The sequence below is a fragment of the Delphinapterus leucas genome, chromosome 2 (genome assembly GCF_059928025.1).
Source record: "Delphinapterus leucas isolate spDelLeu-1000000601 "Yukka" chromosome 2, BTC_Dleu_Yukka2, whole genome shotgun sequence".
NCBI lineage: Eukaryota > Metazoa > Chordata > Mammalia > Artiodactyla > Monodontidae > Delphinapterus > Delphinapterus leucas.
Window position 1 is genome coordinate 105,721,314 of NC_143130.1, and position 8,341 is coordinate 105,729,654.

At 40.3% G+C, this 8,341-nt stretch overlaps 1 protein-coding gene across 10 annotated transcripts in view; it reads right to left on the minus strand.

Moving 5' to 3' along the window:
* Nucleotides 1-1,432, minus strand: part of HNRNPC (heterogeneous nuclear ribonucleoprotein C) — a 47,206-nt gene extending 45,774 nt beyond the window's left edge. For 5 of the 10 annotated variants that reach the window (XM_022587630.3, XM_022587640.2, XM_022587633.3 and 2 more), the window contains exons 1-2: nt 1,291-1,432; nt 626-670 (exon numbers count right to left, since the gene is read on the minus strand). The gene's annotated coding sequence lies outside the window, so the exon portion shown is untranslated. The remainder of the gene's footprint in view (nt 1-625; nt 671-1,290) is intronic. The other 5 variants (XM_022587628.2, XM_022587625.2, XM_022587629.3 and 2 more) reach the window with 2 other exon arrangements.
* Between the last annotated feature and the right edge of the window lie 6,909 nt (nt 1,433-8,341).

The window sequence follows — 8,341 nt, forward strand, 5'->3', positions numbered from 1 at the left end:
AGTTTCTATCAAAAACGTTCCCTACAGCGTGAATTTACCCCACAGTATTGGTTTAAACTGTACTTAATAATATTACTTTTTGTGACAGTAACACATTATGAAAAATAAAAGCAACTAAATCTTAGACAAGGATTTAAAAAAGCGATTTCTTGGATAAGTGATTGTGATACCACTTATAAACCTACGTAATTTCTACGAACTTGGCAAAAAACTTTAGTAAAGTTTCAGGACCTAGTAAGTAGTAAGCACTGTAATACTTGCTTTAAAAAAGCATATAGTTATGCATTTTTGCCTAAGTTGGGATGGTCTGGAAAATTAATGCCAAAATATCCTGAAAGTCAAACTTTATCACCTTAGGACGTTACATTAATAATAAACGCAATTCTCGTAATTTAACATTTTCCCAAGATAATTAGGGAATTTCCAGTTACCGTTAGTGTTGTTGTAATTAGGTTCTTGTAAAGATTCAAATATAGTAATTTTAATACCTACTATTCCAATAGGTAAAGCCACTTGACTTAAGCTGGTGGCCAAATTCCTTACTAGTTCTGCTACTGATTTAATATGACCCTGGCAATCAACACTCACGCCTCGGTTCCTGTCTGAGAAAGATAGTAATACCCACCTCAAGCAAGTTCCACTAACTTATATATTTCAAGTGATTTGTAACCTGCAGATAAAAAGCCACCTTTAATTATTAATGTTAATACGTAAATGAGATTACAATTTAAAAAAATAAAATTGAAAATAAATATTTCGAGGTCCATCATTTCTTCAGAAAGGAGTAAAATAAAATAAATCAGTAAAATATTAAATCTATTGTTATAATATTTACTATTCTTAAACCGTGAGGTGCCCTCCAGAATTTAGAAGCTTGCGGTACAATAAATATCTGCTTGATAACGCTTCCCCACCCCCCGCTCAATATTTAAATTTAACAGGAGGCATCGACACTACATTAACTTGAACTACATTAATGAGCATCTCGATCGTCCCTTTCGTCCTCTCATAGAAAATGAAAGGACAGCATCCGTTAACGCAGGAGACCGAAAAAGAAAAGGGACATTTCCCCTGCCGATTGTGGCCTAGAGGACACTAGGTTAAAAATCTACGCAAGGGCTGAGGCCTATAAAACTCTCGCGCGCGTAAGACCTAATCCCCCAAAGCAAATAAAATAAATGGGGGCCTACGTACTCTACCGAGGGAAGGGTTCCCTCGTCTTCTCTCCCACACCCCCTCGCGTTCCCCGAGAAACCCAGTGCCTCCCCAGCTTTCGCCCCCTCCACTTACCAGGAGGGGGAAGGGAGAAGAGATTCGATTCTGAATCTCCTACTCCCGAGTTCTACGCCGAGAAGCCGACTGCTGCTCGAGGTCCGCAACGCTGCCGCAACAGCTCAGCCTTCGCCTCTTCACAAAATGGCCCCCGCGTCTCCTCTGCCGCCGAGGCGAAGGCCTAACCCCCGCCCCACTCCTGGGAATCCTCCTATTGGCTGCGACTTTTCTAGCTCCCGCTTCTAATTAGACAGTTTTACAGCTCCTCACAATTCTATCCAATTATAATTAGGAGTGGGTTAGACTAACCTAGCGAATTTCCACATGCGTGAGAGAAACTAGTTTGTAACTGGTCATTTTTCCTGTCATTTATCACCTGAGAAATGCTTATTGGCCACTGTACCTGACGGAGAGCTGGGTGGAAACTTGCCTTTGTACCGCGCACCGCTTCACATCCGGGTATCCGGAAGTTCTGATTGGCGGCCGCGGGATCCTATCTGTGCTCCTCAGAGCGCCTAGTAGAAGGCCCGCCCAGATCTCGGAATTCCCGCGGCGGAGCGGGGGAAGGGTGGAGAAGGATTGCTGGGTTTTGTTTGCTAGTGGTTGGAAGGATCCGCCCTTGCCCTGGGCATAGGTAAAAGGAAAAGCTCTCTAAGTTAGTTCTCTGTCCTGCGGTGTGGATAAAGAAAACACTTTTCTTAGATTGGGGAGGGGGCACTAAAGACCAGAAAACTAACCAGCCCTGCAGTTTTTCCAACCCTAGAGCTCCTTCCTGGACACTTCTCAGCCTGTCAAGCCCTTCTTCAGACAACCCATATCTCGGTCAAAACAACTGACTTCCTTACCTCTCCACCACAAAAGGTAAAGAAAGTCCAAAATGCTGGCCTGGAATATACTACAGCACCCATCCTCTGGCCCCAAATCATCTCACTAATACCCTACATGTCAACCAAATTGGCTTATCCGGCTAGCTCTCCCCTGCCCGTCCCCGAAATCTGGTCCCTTAATTCCCCTCACCCTGAAATGGCCCGTCCCCCACCTACTGGCATCGTCTGCACTGCAGTCCCTCTGGTTGTATTATAGCAGCCATGCACGCAATGGAATAGGACCAGCTGTGCTAGGAATGAAAGATATTTCTTTGTGTAGTTAGGGAACGCAAGATGCAGAACACTATCTAGAGAATGTGATGCCATCTGTATACATTTTAAGGAATATATGCATATGTGAATACAGTTGTATGCATTAGTTTTGAATTAATTCTGAATTTCAGAGAGGTTCACAAGGAAACTTACCTGTCAAAGGATAAAATTAAGACAATTTAGTAACGAGTTTAATGTCCTTTACTCAAAGGAAAACAATCCATGGTTGGAAGAGTACAGTGACTCACAAGCCATGGAGCACTCCCCCAGGGAGTTTGAGCAAGAGTGAGTTTTATGCAGCATTAGAAGCTGCAAGGCAATCAGGGCGGGATTGGCTGGGGTTGGGAATATGACCTTATTTAGAAAGATTAAGGAACAAGGAAATAAGTATAGAGCCCAGAAATATGGCGTTTGAGGATTGGCTGACTGGATGTACTGCGTTTCTGGTCAAGCTGAGCCTTTACAGGAACATGAAGTTTTGGTTTGCTGATGTGACACCCCCAGCAGGAGCGACGCCATCTTGGGCCTAGAAATTTATTTTGACATACATTTGGAGAGCGAACCTTTTGCCTTTTTCGTTGGTATGCCTTTCGGTACTGTTTTATTTGCCATATGCATATATTGCTTTAAGCAGATTTAAAAAGCAAAACCAAAAAGCATGTAAGAAAAAATATACTAAAATGTTAATAGTGGTTCTCTCTTGGTGGGAGAACTACGTGTGCTTTTTTTTCTTCACTTCCTTGTGCTTTTCTATATTTTCCAAATTGTCAACTTAGAACAAGTAATCAGAGGGAAAACATCTCCAAGTACTTAAAGCCTCAGCTCAATTGCCACATTGCAATTTATTTAAGACGACCTCATAGCACTGTGGTTAATTTTACACTCATCTCTTCTCCCCTTCTGGATAGTACGTCTTTTAAAATTTTTTTTTTATATTTATTTATTTATTTGGCTTCATCAGGCCTTTCTTGTGGCATGAGGGCTCTTCATTGTGCCGTGCGAGCTCTCTAGTTGTGGCACACGGGCTCAGTAGCTGTGGCACATGGGCTTAGTTGCCCCGCGACATGTGGGATCTTAGTTCCCTGACCAGGGATCGAACGCACGTCCCCTGCATCGAAAGGCGGATTCTTAACCGCTGGACCAACAGGGAAGTCCCAGTATGTCTTTCGATTGCAGAGTTTAATTCTTATTTCTCTCTGTACATGTACATTCTTATTTTCTCTCCTATTACATGTCCTAGGACCTTAAACAGAGTGTCTGAAATTCATGTTAAAGTAATTAATCATTAGCTTTTATTTATCAGGGGAAATTGTTCCTTTCCCAGGACAGTTAGACTATCCTTTCTTTATTAAATATTTTATATAGCACTTATTCAGAGGGACCCAGATGCTGTGAGTCTTGATTGACATGTAATTCATGTAATTCCTGACTTAAGTAAACAAAAATAAACACTAGCATGTTTTATTACTCACTGTTCTCATAGAGTAAAAATGTCTATAAAATGTTAATGAAAAGTACTTAAATTCATTTTACCAGAAATCAGTTTTACTGCATGATCTTTATCATGACCTACTTACTAACCAACACTGTATTTGGTGCAAGGGAAGTACTTCAGAGACAGCATTTATGTTTTCAAGGAGTTCACCCCTATGCTAGATGGGGTGGAAGTGGAGGATACAAGAGGAATTAACATCCAGTCCCTCCATCAGGTAGCTTGAATTTACTAAGGATGAGAAAACAAGTGCAAAAATAGCATAATACAAGGCAGAATGCAAAGCACCATGTTGACGATAAACATTCAGGACTTTCTGGTTTTAAGGCTCTGTAAACTTAGGTGGGTGAAATGGAGTGGAGGAAGGTCCCTTTATCTCTTCTGCTTACTCTAAACACCCTTAAACTTCTAAAGCTGAATGCTTTTATTAGGTGGCTGTGTATGTAGAAAGAAAGCCATGAGCCAGACTCCAGTAATGGAGGGGAAGTAGGGGAAGAGATAAGGAAACAGAAACAGTAACTCCTTACCTTGGGCTAAAGAGAAAAAACAAAACTGTACTTTTGTCTTTAATTCAAGAAGTAATTCTCTTTGAACAAGGCTTTATGTGGCTTAGAGGTATTGCCAGAATAATGTATCTCCTGCAACTTTCCCTCCTCAAAGTTCTAAGCCACCTGTCAAGAGGAAGGAGACAAAAGGAAAAGCAGCAACAGCTATGAAATGCCTAATTTGCTTTTTACCTAACTTATTAGCTGAATATTTTCCTCAATATTTATCATCCTACACACCCTCAGCATACCTAATTATCTACCTATTCCATTCAACAAGTCAAATGGTCTTTACTAGTACAATCATCATTGCTTCTCTTCCTCTACATCCTTTATCATCCAAGGATATCATAAGCAACTTCACTGGAGAGTGAGGGGTGGTCTCTGATGGATCCAGACAAAGCACTTAATTAAAACTTCACAGAGCTTTCTAATACCCAACACTACTTTATCCTTCTTTACACTAATTTGGAGACCTTTCTGACTGTTGGCAACCTATCTGCTATAGGCAACCATATTCTACCTGAAAAATGACATGATAAATATATTACACACCACTTTCAAGAGCCTTACTCTTTGACTGCATCCTGTTTCTCCCACATTGAGTCTGTCCCCCAAGCTGATCCTGCAAACTGCTGTCATGGTAATCATTTGAAAGCGTTCAGTTTTATTGTGTGACTCCCACACTAAAATCCTATAATAGCACTCTATTCCAGTCCTCCATTTTCACTGTTTCATTCACAGCTCTTCCCTGACTGGCCCCTCATTACCTATCAGTGTTATCCCTTCCACAAGACCCTATGCCTAGGCAGCCCCTGCTGTCCTCCAACAGGCATAGATTCTGCAAAAAAGGTTTTAAACACTGATAATAAAATTATTGGTCACTTTGGATATACACCTTCTCAAGGCTTCTAGTGTTTTGTTTTTTTCTCTTTTTACTTTAAAGCTTTCCAAATGGAAATATCCTATGTACTTTTTTTTCTTTCTTTTTTAAAAAATATTTATTTATTTATTTTGGCTGCACTGGGTCTTAGTTGTGGCACGTGGGATCTTCATTGCAGCGTGCGGGATGTTTTAGTTGCAGCATGCGGACCCCTTAGTTGCAGAATGTGGACTTCCTTAGTTGCAGCACACATGTGGGATCTAGTTCCCCAACCAGGGATCGAACCCCGGGCTCCCTGCATTGGGAACCCGGAGTCTTACCCACTGGACCACCAGGGAAGTCCCGCATTTGCTTTTTTCTGATAATTTGTGGTTATTGTAAAAAACTGAAATACAGAAAGAGTGAAAGCTTCTATGTGATCTGTCCTCCAAAAATATGCATTCTTAACTATTTGGTGTAGATTTTTACAGATTTTTAAAAAATTATACATGGACTTATTTTTACCGGAATATTATCATCATTAATCTGTAATCAGGGACTTCTTTCATCTCTTTTTCTTAATAACCAAAACCCTGAGCTTAAAAAATTAAAAAATAAGTAAGCAAAAAATCTTTATCTACAAAGTTTGGAAAAATTAGAAAGATTAAAGATATTCAGAATCATGACATCTAGTGGTTTTGAGGTTGGGTAGTATTTGATTTTAAGTATTTTTGGCCATCATTATGTTAATAATAATAATAGATAACTTTTATATAACTGTGTGAAGCACTTTTCATCTGGCACTTTATTATCCCCATTTTAAAGATGAGGAAACTAAGTCACAGAGAAGTTAAGTCATTTGCCTAAGGTGGCACAGCTAGTTTTGGGGGGTTTTTTGCCTTTTTTTTTTAACATCTTTATTGGAGTATAATTGCTTTACAATGGTGTGTTAGTTTCTGCTTTATAACAAAGTGAATCATTTATACATATACATATGTTCCCATATCTCTTCCCTCTTGCGTCTCCCTCCCTCCCACCCTCCCTTATCCCACCCCTCTAGGTGGTCACAGAGCACCGAGCTGATCTCCCTGTGCTATGAGGCTGCTTCCCACTGCTATCTATTTTACGTTTGGTAGTGTATATATGTCCATGCCACTCTCTCACTTTGTCCCAGCTTACCCTACCCCCTCCCCATATCTTCAAGTCCATTCTCTAGTAGGTCTGTGTCTTTATTCCCGTCTTACCCCTAGGTTCTTCATGACCTTTTTTTTTTTTTTTTCTTAGATTCCATTTGTGTTAGCATACGGTATTTGTTTTTCTCTTTCTGACTTACTTCACTCTGTATGACAGACTATAGGTCCATCCACCTCACTACAAATAACTCAATTTCGTTTCTTTTTATTGCTTAGTGATATTCCATTGTATATATGTGCCACATCTTCTTTATCCATTCATCGGTTGATGGACACTTAGGTTGCTTCCATGTCCCGGCTATTGTAAATAGAGCTCCAATGCACATTTTGGTACATGACTCTTTTTGAATTATGGTTTTCTAAGGGTATATGCCCAGTAGTGGGATTGCTGGGTCATATGGTAATTCTATTTGTAGTTTTTTAAGGAACCTCCATACTGTTCTCCATAGTGGCTGTATCAATTTACATTCCCACCAACAGTGCAAGAGTGTTCCCTGTTCTCCACACCCCCTCCAGCATTTATTGTTTCTAGATTTTTTGATGATAGCCATTCTGACCGGTGTGAGATGAGATCTCATCGTAGTTTTGATTTGCATTTCTCTAATGATTAACGATGTTGAGCATTCTTTCATGTGTCTGTTGGCAATCTGTATATCTTCTTTGGAGAAATGTCTATTTAGGCCTTCTGCGCATTTTTGGATTGGGTTGTTTGTTTTGTTTTGTTTTGCGGTACATGGGCCTCTCACTGTTGTGGCCTCTCCCATTGCGGAGCACAGGCTGCGGACGTGCAGGCTCAGCGGCCATGGCTCACGGGCCCAGCCGCTCCGCGGCATGTGGGATCTTCCCGGACCGGGGCACGAACCCGTGTCCCCTGCATTGGCAGGCGGACTCTCAACCACTGCGCCACCAGGGAAGCCTGGGTTGTTTTTTTGTTACTGAGCGGCATGAGCTGCTTGTAAATTTTGGAGATTAATCATCTGTCAGTTGCTTCATTTGCAAATATTTTCTCCCATTCTGAGGGTTGTCTTTTGGTCTTGTTTATGGTTTCCTTTGCTGTGCAAAAGCTTTTAGGTTTCATTAGGTCCCATTTGTTTATTTTTGTTTTTATTTCCATTTCTCTAGGAGGTGGGTCAAAAAGGATCTTGCTGTGATTTATGTCATAGAGTGTTCTGCCTATGTGTTCCTCTAAGAGTTTGATAGTGTCTGGCCTTACGTTTAGGTCTTTGGCACAGCTAGTTTTTGATGGAGCTAAGATTCTGACTCTAGGAAGTCTGATTCTAGAATGTGTGCATATAACCATTACATAGTTATTAATAATGTAAGATTTGCCAAGGTGAAAAAATTTTACTCATTTATAGAACAAATATTTATAAAGTACATGCTCTTTAATAAGCATTGTGCCAAGTACTATGCCAGGTCACAAGAACATAGAAGTAAACAAAATAGAGATTGTCCCTGATCTTCAGAACAGAGTCAAGTATTAAATGAATAATTAGTCAATTGCTTATAATAAATTGTATCAAGCGCTACTAAATATAAGTACAGGGTACTATGGAATCTATATAGTATAGGCCCCAGCCCCTTCAAGGAAATGTTGTGAAAATAAATGACTGAAGAAGACTTTCTATTTCTTTGTTATTTCCTCAGTTTCTTTTTTCTCCTTCCTACTAAATGTTTTTCTCCATTTTTTTTTCCTTTGTCTTCTTTGCGTCTCTTCTAATTTTCATCCCAGCAATGACCTAAATCTGGTTTCTTGCAGGTTAAGCCTTCTTTAACACTCTTGCCATCTGTTCTCCTTCTGGCTCTGAAGCACAAGATTTTATCCTCTGGTAATTTTT